Here is a 17587-nt window from a genome sequence, read left to right on the forward strand (position 1 = left end):
CAGCACTTGCTGAGCAGTAGTGTCTAGAAGTTCAGACCACATCCTGTGAATATTTCTTTCAGTTTTGTAGAGTAAAAAAAGTACTGGTACAGTCAGTGTCTGGACCAAACTGTTCACTGGATTCACTGAGTATCCTTGTTTCTACTTGGTTGCCTGTAGATATTTATCATGGTTAATTTTTTTCTTTTAATTCTTCCCTCCTGCCCCCTTCACTAAAACTATGAATCTAAGGTGGACTAAAATAGAAATGTGACACACATGAATGAATTTTGCCATCAACATGTGCTATTATGAACATTAAAATATGATTGCATATATTTTTGATGCATCTTTTCTTGTGCTAAAAAATACCAGTAATAATGAAGTTATCATCTTTACTTTAGAGGAGTTTTAATTTATAAAGCCTATGGCTAAATGTCTAGTCTTACATTCTGCATCTGCTTTGCATGTTCCCTCTTTGCTTCCAGTGTGGTTCTTTGCATCAGAAGGAAGACAAGGTATTGAAAGTGAAGACAAGGTATTGAAGGTCAGCGAGTTTTTGAGCAAACTGAACTAAATGAAAAAATTCTTGTCAATATATTTCAGGTTTAGGCTTTTTGGATCAGTTACTGTTTGCACTTACAGTGTGATTATGAAACCCTTGCTTTAATAAAAGGCAGGTGTGAGGGAGAAGCAGGGAATACTCTTGCTTCATCAGGCTGTAGTTTGAATTTTGCATGATGGAGATTGACTTGTCTTTTCAGTTCCAGTTGCTGATTTGGAATAGTCTTCCACTTACCCGCAATAAATGTAAATGTTGCCATTCATCATCAGTGATTTGATCCTTGATAATCTGTACATAAAAGTCAAAAATGCAGTTAAAAAATGGGATACTTAGCCAGTTACATCTTCTTTTCAGCAGATTTATAGTCTACCACCTCCCATCTCTCCTACTTTTACATACCATAGGTAGATTGACTTCTAGACTTGAGATGGTAGGCTGGGAATTTAATGTTTCTCTGTAAAATAGTTTCTAATTGCTGCAGGAGCGCAGCCATGGAAAAGAAGAAACTAACCATGGAAAAGGAGAAGAAACAGTGAAGACCATTTCTCCTGGAAGCTATGTTTCAGAGTACTTGCTTTTGAGACTTACATATCTAGCCTCCTTCATTCATTGGGTTTTCTGGTTTCATTGTGTTTTTATTATCTAGAGGAATCTCTTGATTGAAATGTGTATTTGATTGAAACAGTATTTGAATGTGGCATCGTATTCCTTCAGATTAGACCTCAAGGCTAGTGTGAGTGGAGAACAGACAGGTGATGGGCCATTGGTATGATTAATAAACAAGTTCATATGTTATGTATTATGACAAAATGATGGACTTAGAAATGTCTGTCATCTAGAGTGTGTAAAGCCTTTATGGTATTTTACTTTTTCAATTTCAGATTGGCAGGATAGAATCACCTTTATTCATGGAGGGATTGAAAGTGCAAGATAATTTAGGCAGCAGAGAATGGAAGAAGAGAGGACATTTAGCTTCATCATTCTCAAATCTTCTAGGAAGACTGCTAGCTGGGTGTGGAGGTGCTCTGGGCCTGTACTGAGAGGCCATGTGTAGTGGCCTTACTTGACTGTACTGCACTCATGAAATGCAGGTGACTACTGATCTTTCCTTCCTGTTTCCAGAAGGGCTAAGCCCCTCTATTAGAGAGGAGGTGACACTCATGGGCATGAAGTGAACAGAAAGAGCTGGTATTTGTGCTGTTACTCTCTTTTTAAGACTTTGATACTGTGCTTAATGTCTGCTTCTCTGGAGAGAATATAATGCAATGATATATTAAAACACTAGTGAATTTGAAATGTATTTTTTGTTATCTGAGTTTAAATTGCTCCCTACAATGCACTTCTTAGAGTCATCACATGGAAAATGTTTAAATTGAATTGTGAGGACTTTTTCCTTCTCCAGGCGCACCAGTGTTAGTAACAATTACTTCTGATAGCTTAGCTGCACACTGCCTGCTTGCTGGAATCCTAAGTTGTCAAAATGGATAGTTCTCAACACATCCTTAAGCAGTTAAGGTATTTCTCATTACAGCAGTTGTCTATTTGTATGTCCTGATCTTTAATCTGTAAAATAACACCTTACCTTCTGTTTGATTGATAAGTATTTGATGTAGCATTTCAGGGGAAATAGTGTTTTCTGTAAGATAATTTATTTTCCTGGGGTTCAAAGATGGAAAAAAACCTCAGAATATATTAAGTCTCAAATTTTCTTGAACATTATAATTGGGAAGATAACTTATGTATTAGGCTTTTTCTTTCAAATGATGTAGTACAAGGATTAAGCTGTGCAAGATGTGGAGATACTGAATTCTTCCTGAGGGTGGTTTCTAAATTATGATCTTTGGGCATACTAGAGAGTAACTAGTATAATGATATCAATTTCTCTGGGACTGAAATTTTGAAAATGTGATGCAAGGGTTGGTTGTTTCATTTCCTTCTTGCACCCCCACACACTACTAATTAAGTAGGTTTTTTTAAAATTAAAAATTAAATTAAAATTTAAGATTTTTTTCTTAAATGCATTCATAGTCCAGTTAGTTATTAAGATACTGAAGTATCCGTTGACCTTGCAAATGAGCATGGAAAAAGTTGCACCTTTTTTGTTTCCTTCATTTATTATTTAATTTTTGAGAGTCTATCTATAATAAGAATCTAGAGTGTGGTAAATTGAAATTGAACCTGAGGGCAGGTATATTATTTTTGATACAGTTTCATGTTTGCATTAATCCCTCCCCCTCTAAGTGAATGTGTGACTGAAATAATATCAAGTGCATTCGCTTTTACTGTTTTTAGAGTTACCTTTCTCCTGCATTTTTTCCGCTTAAAACACAAAGATTTTTTTTTTTCCTTTTTTTGATGCTGAAGTTTTGGGCTTTTGGGGAAGAGTCAGATTTTGAGGGACTGGCATAGAGTTTCAGTGCATCTGTCATATGTTAAAATGTTGGGCAGAAAAGATCTGTGAAAGATAACTATGTATTTTTACATTTGTTCTGCTGTGTAGTTAGAATGCAAGTTGAACACTGCTTTTTGGGTGTATATGCCTGTATTTATATATCTGTAGCTTGAAATAAGCGGGGTGGGGGGAGTAAGGGTGGGGGGTGACGGCGACGACAATATTTAAAGATCCATAAAAAGTGCTCATTCTCTTTCTGCTGTGATGATCTGTGATTATCTGTTTTCTGGTATCAGTCCTGACACTTGAATATTGAACTGTGAGTCTTGCATGCTGGAATAATAGCCAGTAGTGAAGCTGAGCTTAGTGAGGGCATTATGTACTGCTGGAGTGGGTTTCTTCCTACCCTTTCCCTTGAGTCATTGATCTAGAGGAAACCTTAGGATACAATGGAGAATTTACGTGTTAAGGTTGCATACAAATCAGTCAGCTATTCAATATCAAGTACTTCAGCTCACAAAGTATCTGTTAGTTGATACCCTCTCCTGCTAATCATCTGGCTTCTAATAACCAGATTGTCTTTTAACACTTTTAATGGTAGTAGTCAAGTGTTTTAAGCACTTATTACTTTTTTTTCATGTAGAATAAATATGTATCAAAGCAACTTCTTGTAAAATAGGCTAATTTTTATATGTTACCTGTAATTATATGTGTCCTCTGTCCAACTTAATGGAAAAAAAAATATATAAGGTATTTTCTTCCTTTCAGAAAGCAGTTGAGGAAACCTTTTTTTCAGTTCTGGCTGCATTTATGTAATTGCTTTTGTAGGTGCACTGCTAGTAATTGTGCCCATATATTCATAAGTTCCTATTTTTCTTATTTGGCACTTTGGAATCAGCTAAATGATGCTTAAAAAAATCTAAATAGCATTTAAAAATTTGTCTTGGTAGATGAATAAAATGGAGGGGAAGAATCCTGTGGTACTAAATGATTTTTTTCCTGTTCATTGTGAAATCAGATCTACTGATTCAGTAGAACTGACTTAATAAATATTTCAACTAATCTTCTCGATTAGTACAATATTTTTATATTAATTTTGCTGCTTTAAGCTGTATTTTCTAATACTCACTGCTGTCATTAGTTGCTCTTATATTGCTAAGATAGTGGTGTGATGATGCTTCTTGACTCTAGGTGAAAATGAAAGTAGCATCCCTTGTGGTGATCCATTTGACACTTTTTTCCAGTAAGCATAGCCAAAGTGATTGATACCCTTGGTTTATACCAAGGGTAATACTGGTAATATTACCAGTCATTTTAGCATAGGCTCTGGGATACATTCTTGCAAACTGTGAAGTCCTTGATAGCAGTACTAGCCACATCTAAATTTTCACAGGACTTCAACAAAATTTCATGTAGATAAGCAAACTGATTATTCATGTCATATATTGAAAAAATGGAATAACATTAACAGCAGATTAGATAGAGTAAAATGGAAAAAAAAATGTTTATGTTTTTTAAGTAACATTTTTTTTTAAATGCAGAATAGTTTTCACAAGTGTGATAGTGGAATAAAATCCAATTTGATTCTTCTCCTAACTGTATTTGCAGCCACAAAAGCTCCAACATCTTGTCTGCAAGAGATGATTTAGGTATTTAGCAGAACAAATTTGTCTACTTCTGAAACATTCTGGCTGTTCATAACTGTTCTGAAATGGCTTATAACTCAAATGTAGTATGGGTCCTTCTTCCTGGAGTGACCTATCCATCAGGGATTTGAGTTGGATTGCCTTGTTGATACTAATTAAGTAGTGTGTTTTAATTAAAAATTACAAGTCTCTGATAATGAAAAAGCCAGAAGGAGACCATAGCCTTAGTTCTACTTTCTAAGTTACCCTGTTGTGGGGAATACTGGCATTAGGAGAAGAGTCAAAGGTCTCTCTTCTAATGATGTGTAAAATTCTTATGTTCTTACTCTTCCTCAGGTATTAACTTTTGGAGTCTACATCACCACTTGTATCATGGATGCCAGGTAGTCACAAACTTGAGTAGGTAATTTGGAAGAGACAGCATATTCAACAGTCCATTCTTTATCTGTAAAAATACCACTTACATTTCAAACTGAACTGAATCTTTGGAAGATCACAAGACAAGAGAGAGCAAAGTTAGTCAGCTCTCCTTAGTTAAGAGCTAAAAAAGCTATTCCAGGCTTTACATCATAGGCCATCAATTCCTAAACAGGGTGTGTATGAAGGGAGTTGCTGGCTAGATATAAACTTGATTTAATGTGATACTTATGTTAGTATTTTCAACCATGCAAGAATTTTGGTTATAGGTGGGAAAGCAGTAGGAAAATTTTCTAAGGAAAGTTCAGAGCCACTGCTTTAATGGGCAGCAGCCCAATTTTTTAATTCCTGAGAAAGCCAGGAATATAGTACTGCAGTCATCAACTGTGGCATCCTTCAGAGTTTCTAGTTATGGTGTCCATGGTACCCCAGGAAGCTGATAAAACAAATTTTTTGGAAAAGCTAGCTAAGATCTGTTAAACAACTGTATTACTATGGATGCTTCATGGTTTGTTAAATCTCACAGTGTTCTGGCAGTGGCAGAAGCAATTATTTTCTTGGCAATTCTATTGCTGCGGTTTGTTGTAGAAATTTTAGGAATCACAAAACTCCAGGAATCATGAAACTCCGTTTTGTGACTGTGTATTAAGAACTAATCAGGATTGGATTTCCTGAAGAATAGCTTTTTCAGGAAAGATTCCATTTATCAACATAGAAACCTAGATTTAATAGACCTTTTTCTTTGGGTGAGATGTGTTAGGTGTTTTAAAACCAGATGAGAAACCATTGTTCTGTATTTTTGCACTGTATTTGAACTGTCTTCAACAAATGTCACCAAGATGAGGCCACGGGTGTGTTTCACATGCATCTTAGATTTACTGCATTATTCTGGCCTACTAGCCAGGTCCACGTATTAAAATTTTGTATTCTCAACATACAGAGTGTATGGCAGTATTCCACAAAAGCTCATCAGGCAGAGTAAGCTTCTGAGAAATAGATCCAACTACTTGTAAGCAACTATCTCCATGCTTGTCAATAACTGTGGCTGTAGACCTTCAGTAAAACGTGATGTTAAGCTAAATAAAAGGCAGCTGGCAGGTCCAGTTAAATGATTGAAGCTTTTTTTAAACACTCATTTGTTGCAGTGAGTTTTATTTCCCCATGAGGGCTGTGGGAGCATTTGCATCTGTATGGGTGGTATAGATTCTCTTTCAGAGAACATGCTTGAGATTCATCAGAACTTTAAAGAGAAAGTCATTCAGTCCAGGTCCTGCACATAACTGCTTGTTGGTTTTGGTTACATTTTGTTAATCTGATAATTGACTCCATTCATGCAAATAACAGAGAGCGGTTCTGAACTCTAGCTTGCAAGTGTATGTTTCAGTTTTGGCTGCCATAGAAGGAGGAGATCATAATCAGTTCTACCTTTTCTATGTTTTGACACGCTGTTTTTTCTGATTTCATTCTGTTCAGATTTGACAAAGAACAAAAATTAATGTTGATAGAATGGTGGTTGTTCTGATAAGCTACGTATTACTGTTCCTGTGTTGTCTGTGTTTGATTCTGGTGTAGAACAAAGTAAGTATATGGATTTGAAACTGTTTGGTGCAAGGTTGCTTACACCCATCATTTTGAAAACACTTCTTAATTCTCTTTCACAGATCCATGTGGATGGTTTAATAAACTGTTCGACGTCCTGGTGAATCTGTGGTCCCAGCTGAGAAGTTGATTCAGGCTCCTATGGTGTAAATTGGCAGTGGTGGAGTGATTTGGGTAGGTGACTGTCCACGTATGTTAAAGGAGATAAGGGGAAATAAATGTTTTGGCACACTTTTTGTTTCAGTTACACTCTTAATTAATATTAATATCTTCTCCCACTCACATGCAAGAATGACAAATTTTTAACTGCTGAATTTTTGTTATGGTAGCTTGTAGGGATGATGCATAAGAAATGTGAATTATATTTGTTTTCTCTCAAGGAATGGTGGGAATATTTGCTGTACTGGCACCATCTGCTGCACTTGGGTCACAGAGCATGGTCTGTTTATATTTTCAAGTTGGTTCAGCTCTATGTGAGAACTTGTGTAGGATGACTTCCATTGCTTCTGCTCTGTTTTTCTGCATTATTTGCTTACTTTGAATTCATAACCCATTTTATGGTAATGTATTCAGGTAGCTTTGTACAAGAAATAAAATTAATTTCAAGAAAATATTTCTGCCCTGGATAAACTAACTTAAATGCTGTTGTTCCATCTAGGGAAAGGTTAGAGTGATTTGGGTTGGTTTTATTTTTGTGTTGGGGAAGTCAGCTTTTTTTTTTCAGTTGAATGTGTATACTGTTGTGGTTCTGTATACTTGTTAATGGTATGTTTAGGGTGGGCTAAGACTGAAAGCATGATTTTTTAAAATATATTTTTCATTGCATTATTTAATAGCAAATGCACATAGATGCTCAAAAAGGGATCATAGCAGAATAGGGAAAAACTGACTAGAATGATATGGCCTTTTTTTTATTGTCCAGTTTTTGTCCCTAATTGAAGTGCCACAAAAATCTTTGGTAGATTACAGTATATACTGGAATAGGGTAATACACTGTCTTAGTCCCAATAAGGACTGTTGAGCAAATGCATTTTTTTTTATTCTGCTCTTACCATCTTTTGCTCTGGTTCAAGAATATTGTCAGAATGCACACACAAATATGTGTAACTAGCCACAGAAAATGTTTGACTTTTGAGAGGGGAGATATTTTAATGGCAAAATAATGTTTTAAATGCTTAATAATTGCTGAAACTATGTGCTTGGAAGTAGAGATGTCGTGATATTTAAATTAGATAAAATTCTGGAAAGACAGTACCAGGTGTAGGAACCTTTAATTGAAAATGAATTAATAGGGAAAGAGTGGGTTTTAATGAAAAAAAGTTAGATTTTAGGGGCATATTCTTTTTTTGAGCGGAAAATCCTATATATGTGTATATATATATAAAGTACTTGATGTTCTGTGTGAGGGCTTCACAATTGTTTCTGTAGATCCTTGTTTACAGAATTTTAAGAAGTGTCATTTTTCTCTGTTAAACTTTGGAGATTTTCATAATTCTCTGACTAGAGAGTGATATTATGGAAAAAATTGTCACAAAAAAGAAAATTTTATCATTTGGATAGGGTGGGACTTCTAATAAGCTGCTACTGCCAAGCTAACCACAAGTGGAGAGTTCAGGCAGCAGTGCACTGCTTGGATTTAGAGGGGGTTCTTTATTTTTTTATGCTACTAATATTGTCCAATAACATTGATTGTGTAAGATAATAGGCAAATACACATATTTAAATGTTGGTAATAATTTTATGTTAAATTAGAACATGGTTTTTTAATCCTAGTTTCATTGTGAATCTGTTTTTACTTGGAAACACTTCAGTGTTACTGGGGTAATTAAAATTATATACTTAAATCTATAGTTTGTTTCCTGCTTTGTAGTAGTTTGCACTTAAGTCTAGTCCCTTTTCACTTCTAACAGTTGATTCATTAGCAGCTTTGATTTAATGAGTCTCTATTGGGGGAAGAAAATCTCAACCCTCTAATAAGAATAGGATTGTGAAGGAAATGCTTTTTGATAAGCTTGTGACTGCACACATATCTTTAATAGCTGAATTGTACAGCATGTTGTAATGAAAAATTTACTGTAGGAATTACAAAGGACTTAATAAGTGTTCCTCATGTTTTGTGATCATCTTGGATAGAGGCTTTTTAATGCCAATTTAGTGCATGTTCTCCAGCTTCTTAAAAGCTTTTTGTAGTGAGTAGGAAAAGTTGCTGTAAAGTTTTAGAAAAGTTTTGTAGTTTCTGGAAAAGTTGCTGTATTTGTCAAGCTGCTAAATTCATAATGAGCACAATGTTAAATGCTTAGGTTCATTGGGAATGTAATGTATCAACATGTATTTACAGATACTGAAATATGATATGGAAATAGAAACCATAAACAAGTTTTTACTTGAGAACAGCCAAAGTATATGAAAGAAACATAAGACTAAAAGTTGTCAGAGTTCTTTTTTTTTTAACTTTTTGTAATCGTCTGATAGGTGAATTTGACAAAACTCTGAAATCTTCACTCTTACAGTGTATAGTAGCTTCTTTTGAGATATATTTGGAGTGTATTTGGTCTTTTGATAATGCTTTATTTAAGGATGCAATTTTGAAGCTGTGTAATTACAGTTAAGAAAATTCCTATTTCATTGTCTTGCTATCAAGACTTCCACCTGAATAAAGAAAACTGTGTTGACTAAAACGGATCCCCTGTATCCTATCCCTTCAGTATTCTTGTGACTTATTTATTCTGGACATGTTCCAAGATTCTTACATAAGCTCTGGTTTGCATATTTAATCTGTGAGCCCTCTTGACTTGCTGATTCATTTCTCCTTGTAGCAATAAATGCTGCCCCAAATTCTCCCCCTTCCTAGTTATATTTGACAAGTTACGGCATGAAATGCCTGCTCAAACATATCTCAGGTGTTTTGGCTGTGAAGGTTAAACTAGTCAGCATGAGATATATTTTATCTTGGCAATGCACTTGGGGAACTCATTGTTCTGTGAGCCTGGTGTTCCCTGTAGTGTAGGTGAGGTTATGGACATTCTGTCTCAATAACTGAAATGTTTCTCAGACACATAGGCACTTCTGTTAACATATTCTAGACTGCTTTGTTGAATGTTTTTTTTTTTTTTAGGACACAAAAGGAATGTTAGTGAGTTTGTCCCTTAAAATGTGTGCCCTGCTAAGAGGGTCTAAACAAGATTAGGTTATCGTATGGTGGACTTGTGTGACAAGCTTGCTGGCTGCAACATGGCAAGAATTGGGTATTATAAGGAAAACATCCTATCTCCATAGAGGCAACTTTGTTTAATTCTATGCAAAAGCTAGATATTGGGGTACTCATGCTTGCATTATGTAAGCAGTTCTTATTTTTCAATTTAGCAGCCAGCAAATGAAAAAACTTCTTAAACAGTGTCAAAAATGTGTGGTGGTATCAGAGGGGAAGTGTGCAGAGAACATTCTGGCTTCCTCTTCCCTCTATCCTCTTCTTTTCCATCTGCATTATTCCATTGAGATAGAGTCAAGTGCTAGCTAATGTAGGCAAGTTAACTTGCTTTTGATAGTTGTCTTTGAATGCTAGGGGCGATTTCTTCAGTTAAGATATTGCTTCTGTGTCAGTCACAGACCTCTCTGGCAATTTCCTCCTTTCCTTTTGCTCCTTGCTTCCCCTGCTAACCACAGGATATTTTTTTCTTAATGGTCCAGCTGTGTGGGATTCCTTAAAATCAGAGGGTTTTGGGTGCATTGCAAAAGGCAGGCCTCAGAGACAGCAGGATGGTGATTAGAGCTAAGCAGTAGCTATAAGATTTGTCAGCAGAAAAATTATACAAAAAGTAGACAGAAAAGACAAATAAAACAATAATCTGTGTATTAACGCTTAGGTAGAATAACTTCCTAAGTTGCAGAAAAGTATATCTGGTAAGATATTAAGAATGTCTAAGCTTAATAATAGAGTTCTGTGCATTATATCTTGAGGCTTACAAGCAAGTATTGTATTCAAAATAAACAAGAATTGTTTTAACTGAAGGTACATATGCTTATAGTAATTAGATAGAACTACTGTCAATATGCTTTTGCTTTGTGTGACTGATCAAAAAGTTTATAAAGTAAGTTGTAACATTAAGTTCTTAGTCTGTTGCCTAGATGTGAGCTGCTAGCATCTTCCCATTGTCATAACCATGTAATGAGACTGATGCTAAAAAATAAACAGCTCTAAACGCGTACCACAGCAGTCCCGTCTTCGTTCGTAACTTACATATAGTCCCCGGCCAGCAATACAGTTGTATACATTATAATTTGAAAGTATATTTTCCTCCTACTGGGAAGAAGTGATGGTGAAACTGAATTGCCCGATAGAATAGCTTACTTTCAGTGATGTCGTAAGTAGCTGTGGGTAGTTGTAATGGTTTTGCCGTAGTTAATTTTTCTGCCAAAATACTTAAGTCTTAATATGAAGGATTGTATGAGTTTACAAATTTAATTGCACAAGCTTAAATAAAAATTACAGTTTTCTTCCTGTATCATTGCTGTGTCAGGAGGATTGTACAACAATGGTGTGCAGAGCTATATAGATGGATGTTTTATAGAATTCCACATCAGGATGAGAAGGACTGGATTTCATTAAATAAGACCAGGTAAATTTGAAGCTAGCTAATCTGCATCAAGTCCAAAGAAGGCTTGTACACAGAAAGCAAAAAGAATGCGTTGCTTTGATTTATAGGGAAGGAACGTTATATTGCCATGATGATGTTATACTATAAGTTACATATCTGTGAAGACTTCTAGCCATCCAAGACAGACAAGCAGTCATGTTTTAGAATTGAACAAAAGGCATAGTGTTCCTGCAGGTCCAAGTGGTCTTCTGACACTTCTGTTGATAAGCAAATGAGGATAAAGATGTTGAGAGTGAGCTAGCTGACTAGGTAAGTTATGTAAAAGGAGTGGGTTTTGCTGTTAAAAATCAGCAGCTTCATTTTAGGGTGAAAAGAGATGATATTTTCCTCAAATTAAAATGACTTGAAATAAACATCAGTTACAGAGAAGAGGCAAGTAGAATATCTCTTAAAACATGTGCAGAAGGAAAAATACCCAACTTCTTTCTAATACAAATGCAAGATACTGGAAATAGGGCTCATGAAAGACTGATGAATAATTCTATAATTAAGAAAAAAGTGTTGAGTACTCAGTTTGAAGGAGAAAAGAAAATGCTTATGGTTGATCTGCGTAGTGTCGCTGACCCATTGTAGAAAAAGTGATGTTTGGTGGTTAAAATAGCTGCTTGCAATTTAGGAAGGGCAAAGTGAAGAAAAACAACAATTTTATTTTGATGAGAACTGAAGAAAAAATAACACTTATCATTTAGTTTTCTCTATGACCACAGCAGAAATAGCTTGCTATGGACAATCAAATTGCAGTCACATACAGGATGACTAACTCCCTAAGTACAGGAAACTTAATTTTATGTGCAGGTGGTCTTGTACTACTAATACTAAAATGTTAATTTAAAAAGATGATGGATGCAGTATTTTTAGAAGTAATTATAAAAGGATTTGGAGTCACACCTATTATTTAAAACCTTGTTTTTGATACCGTATAAATGACTGTGAATTGACTTTGATTGTACATAATAAATACAAAGTTTAATCAGCAGCATTTTTTTGTTCCTTTTTATAAAGATCACTTGGAAGCCTTTCAGTGAAATAATCTGTATAGAAATTCCTTTTTCCACTCAGTTTTGAAGGGAAATCAGTTAAAGGATGTTTTACTAGATGCTTAGAAAACATTGAATCTAAAACAGGCTAATATGGTAGTGAGAAGTGTGCATCTGTTAATTAAATGAAGGGGGGAAAAGCTATAGCAGTGAATTGTGAATTAGAAGCAGAAGACTTCAGAAAGTAAAGGATGAAGGTAGTCTATCTAAGATATGTAGGAGGCTAATATTAGGACCACTAAAGTGAATGAGAATAAGATAAAATATACCAAAATATGCTTATGTTTTTATAAATTTAAAAGATATGTTTAATTTACTTGGCAAAATAGGAGACTTTTGTAATTATGAAAGTTGAGAAGAACTTGATGATCAACTGAAAAGTGGTTCACATTTTAAATTTTTTTGATAATTTGGAAAATTGTTTGATTGTAATCCTGTAATTACTTAGATTCATTCTGGCTTTATAGTGGAGGATGAATATTTTCCCTAGATATCATCTAAAACTCTTGTTTTACTCTTGTGCTTCCTTTCTCTACCCCTTGAACTAATTGTCTAAGTGAGAAAGGAGCACTGCTTATCTTTTGCATTTAACTGCTCCTGTTCGAGAATACCAATCTGCTTGATTTGACTCTTAGCTAGGTGGAGAAGCCTCTCTGGTTTTTTTGCTAATACCATGTAAAATTCAACCAAGAGAATGTTGTTGCTCAGTGTAGATGTTTATATGGTTTCTGCTTCAATCCTTCCTTACTTTTTGCACTGAAATGCAGACCTCAAGTGAAAAGTAGTCCAGACTTATTCTGAGTCTTAATTCACAGTTACAAATGCTGTAATTTATTTTGGAATAATAACTGCCCTTGAATTCAGAGGTAAAACTTTCTGAAAGTTTGGACCTTTTATAGTAGGTCTGTTTCATTTAGGGCCATGAAAATGATGGGAGGGCTAAGGTACCTCTTCCATGAAGACAGGCTGAGAGAGTTTGGGTTCTTCAGCCTGGAAAAGAGAAGACTCCAGAGAAACCTTACAGCACCTTTCAGTATCTGAAGGATGCCTAAAATAAAGATGGAGAGGAACTTTTTGCAAGAGTATGTAGTGATAGGACAAGGGTGTGTGGCTTTAAACTGAAAGATGGTAGGTTTAAATTGGATATTAGAAAGAAATTATTTCCTGTGAGGATTGTGAGGCACTGAAACAGGTTGCCCAGAGGAGCTGGGAATGACCCATCCCAGACTAGATCAGGCTTTGAGCAACCTGATATAGTGGAAAGTGCCTTTGCCTGTGGCAAAATGGTTGGAACTAATGATCTTTAAGGTCCCTTCCAGCACCAGCCATTCTATGATTCTGTAGCTGACCTAATTGGGGCAAAGAGGGGAAAAACTTCCCTTCTTGCAGATATCAAGAAAATCAGTGGACTCCTGCCTCTCATAGTAGAATTGTGGGCTTGTTCTTCTCCCTGAATAAAAAAACAGACTCAAAATATTTATTATCTTGTATTTTATGGTTTTTATTAAACTTAATTTCTATTTTTGCTTACTATGATTTAAAACAGTAAAGAAACAGACCAGATTAAAATTTTAATTAAAATTAAATTTAATTAAAATTTTAGATTTAAATTTTCTTTTTAGAAAGCCTAAATGTTTGTACCAGCATAGCTGTACTATTTGTTTTTTATACATGTATTTGTTCAGGTGTAACATATGTAGTGCATTTTCATTCAGGATGGGTAAAATCAATTATTTTCCAAAGCACTACGATTACCCTTTGGTAATCTAAAGGAGTTTCAATAAACTGGAATTGCCTCTCATGATTTGACACAAGTGTAGGGTAGACAACAGGTTGATTGTCCTTCAGAACCAGTTAGGGTGACTTAGCTCCATAGAGGGGCACATGATGTGGGGGATGGTGATGGTAAACCCTGATTAGTTTGATGAGCAGTAGTATTTCCACAACAGCAGCCTGGTAGCTGTTGGGATTTTATTTATAAGCATTGTTGTGAAGGCAAGAAGCAAGGAAAATGTGAAGGAATATGTAGTGAATACATTTTATATACCTATGTGGGAATGTTGTGGATAGTTGCTCTGAAAAATGGGTGAAACTAGATGTCTTGGTTTGAAAAGATAGGTGTCTGCTAAGGAAGGCAGGAGCCTCCCCTGAAATAGAAAATGTAAACCCTCTCCCTCCAAATTATTATAATGTTTGAAATTAAGAGGCTGTCAGGCAAATGTGTCGGAGTAGGAGTAGTTCTTAGGAATAGGAACAGTTCTTTACTAGGCAAATTAAAAATACAAATGCAATAGTACAAACAAAAAAGCCCTACAGAGTCAGAATATGACCTGACACTCTGTGGGTCAGAGTTTTGATAGCAGTCTGATTAAATGTTGGTTGCAGTTGTCTTGGAGTGACAATTGTGGTTCTGATGAAGCAGGGATCCTGTAGAAGGCTGGAATTTTCCTCTGAAGGTCCTGTGCTGGTGTAAATGGGCCTGGTCTTCCTCTGGGAATCCAGTGGACAAGACAGCTGCTTCTCTGGGAATTCAGTGGGAAAAGGCTGACTTTGGTCTTCCAGATCTCTGATTATATCCAAGTAGGAATGTTTGGCTCCTCTGGGCATTGTATCTCCCAATGGATGATGTAATTCTATCAGTCATGCAGTGAGCTCAATGGACCATTAACAGAAAATCTCTCTGGAGGGAGGATTGGTTATGGGAGAGATAAAGAAAACAGCCAAATCAACAGAGGATAACTTCCCCATCTCTAACAGATGGGAAATAGAATACCCCCAGACCATATTTTATAACATAGGAGACTGGATAGGTGATGGTAGAAGCTAACTTTATTGACTGAGGAGTCTCCCTATTGATTTTGAACGAGAAAATAGTAAATAATAAGAGAAATAAACTGCTTATATCATCACAGGAAAAGAGGCAAAATAGGAGCACTTAAACCAACAATACAGTTAAGCAGTGTTCTAGAAATTAGTTTTGTAGTAAGTATAAGTTTGGGGGGGGTTAAGGTTATGTTTTGGGTGTTTGGGGCTGGGGACAGATGTGACTACAGGGATTCAAAGGATGAAGCAGCAGGGAGACTTGTAGGTTAGAGGAATAGGGTACTGGTGATTTTCAGAAGTAAGCAAAGCATGTGATAAAAACACTGTTGCTGATGGTTGAGTTTATGTTTGGTTTTACATGTGTTGAATGCAAGTTGACAGTTCCCAGCTGTGCTTATCATGTGGCTGATAATCGTCTTTGAGATGGAAGCATGTCAAGGACACTAGTATTAGAAAGGCAGGGGAATCAACTTGTGGTATGGAAAAAAAACATGTTGAAACAGAAGGAACAGTGGAAGAGTGGAGAGGAGTGGGTTGACCAACAACAGATGAAATCATAGTGGTAAGATAAGGAAGCAAGAGAGGTGTGCTCCTAAAGAGCTCTCATGATTATTGAGGACTTTGTTACTGGAAGGATCACCTGTAGACCTGTACTAAGTCTCTGAGTAGTCTGATAGGAGATATCAGCAATCCAACCCAGCTTTTCTTTTCCCTTTTTTGTATTTTGGTATTTCCCTTTTCCTTATTCTCCTTTTTACTTCCATACCTCTGAAAGAGTCAAATTTTTACTTAGGGTCAACACTCCTCATTTTCATTTACAGTTTAAGCATGTGAACTGTAGTTTTCTTCACATGTGTTTAAAGCAAACAGTAACCATAGGAGATAAAGCTTTGGTATCTGTAGAGTGCGATTACCCAGGCATTTTTACATCTAGCAAGATTTAAGTTTTAGGCTCATTAGTCTTAAACTAGTGAGTAGGTGTTAGATAAATTGGTTAAGCTCTGTTTCTCAGTATTTGCTATTACAGATTTAGATGCTGGTCTGCTAGTCTAATCAAAGCTGTTGAAAATGTTTGTTTCTTTTTAAATGAGGTGCTAATAACACTACTGCTAACTGCTGATGCTCATCCTGTTTTTATGTGCCCTGCTGTTAATGTTTATTCTCAGCCCAGTCTCTTGTGAACACCAGAAAATACTAACTTCATGTGCATTATTTTTTTGATTTCTGTAATTTTATGGGAAAGCTGGACTATGTGCACTGTCATAGGGCACATACATTAATACTGTTGAGTGATTTGGTCCACAATTTTAAGTCTGTCTAAAGTTCTAAACCCTTAATGGTATTAAAATGAAAGCTGATATCTAGAATGAAATGAATCCATTTATCTCACTATTGATCTTCAGTACTGAGGTTTTTTCCATACTAGAAAATATTCTAGTGCTTTTCTAACTGTTAACAGAGCTGACTGGCATGTTAGGAATCAACCTGAGTTGATTTTACTGTCTTTTTTAGTTACTGTGTCTTACTGCTAGACAGAATATTGCATAGAGGTGTCATCTAATGCAGTTTTTCTCCTAGAAATTAGAATCCAGTAATCTGCACATAAACAGGTGACTTCCTTTATTGCTAGGAAAGCTTTAAGTACAGACTTAATTGATTTGCCCAGATCTTGTACTAGGTTATTGAAGATCTGGAAGATCCAGAAAATTTAGATTAAACAGATGTTAGGTTGTTTTTAAAGCTCAGAACTGAGAATGGACCAGTGTCCAAAAGCCAGAAACCCCTAAGAACCTCAATTGTTTGGCTATCTGATCTAATAATGCATTTCACTTATTACTGGAAGACCTTTTGAACTGGAATGGGCAACTACAGCAAAAAGGATTTTGGAAGATGTATGGATATAATATTCAAATGTATTTTAGGGCATACATTTTAGTAGTGCTTCTATCAGTATGTGTTACTTCAGACTACACACAACCATTTCTGCATGTGATGCTGTGTTGGTTTAAATTAAACTTAATAAAAAAAGGGTAAGAACCGAGACAAACCAACTCTCGTTGCAATCTCATTATTGAAGGGAATATAATGAACTCATATCCTGCCTTTCCAGAGACTGCTGTCCACACATGATTTTTAAGTAACTATTGTGGGTTTGTTTTTTTCAGATTGAGAAGCTATGTCCACATTGGTTAATTCAAGTTCAATCAGCAGAGGGTTTTTTTTAGACAGGAACAACTAGGGCTATTTTCAATAGTCAATTGAATTGGGCTATTAAATAACTAGGGCTATTTTCAATAGCTAGTCAATTAAATTCAGCATATTAATTTCCTTAAATTATATTGTGAGCTGGGGATTAATTACCTTGCAGCTCTGCAATTTCAAATAACAAATTTTTTATTACCTTAATAAGATTACCTTTTAGTTCAGATATGGGCCCTGTATTGTTTTGTATGTTAGAGGAGGATTGTTATACT

General features: G+C 35.6%; 1 protein-coding gene across 12 annotated transcripts in view; it reads left to right on the forward strand.

The window, feature by feature from the left end:
- The window catches only part of ERBIN (erbb2 interacting protein), a 116366-nt gene that overhangs the window by 13506 nt on the left and 85273 nt on the right, over positions 1–17587 (forward strand). For all 12 annotated transcript variants that reach the window (XM_085567732.1, XM_085567730.1, XM_021534395.3 and 9 more), the window contains one exon: positions 6661–6772. The gene's annotated coding sequence lies outside the window, so the exon portion shown is untranslated. The remainder of the gene's footprint in view (positions 1–6660; positions 6773–17587) is intronic.

This window comes from Lonchura striata, chromosome Z (genome assembly GCF_050655825.1).
Source record: "Lonchura striata isolate lonStrDom1 chromosome Z, ASM5065582v1, whole genome shotgun sequence".
In the NCBI taxonomy this organism is placed as follows: domain Eukaryota; kingdom Metazoa; phylum Chordata; class Aves; order Passeriformes; family Estrildidae; genus Lonchura; species Lonchura striata.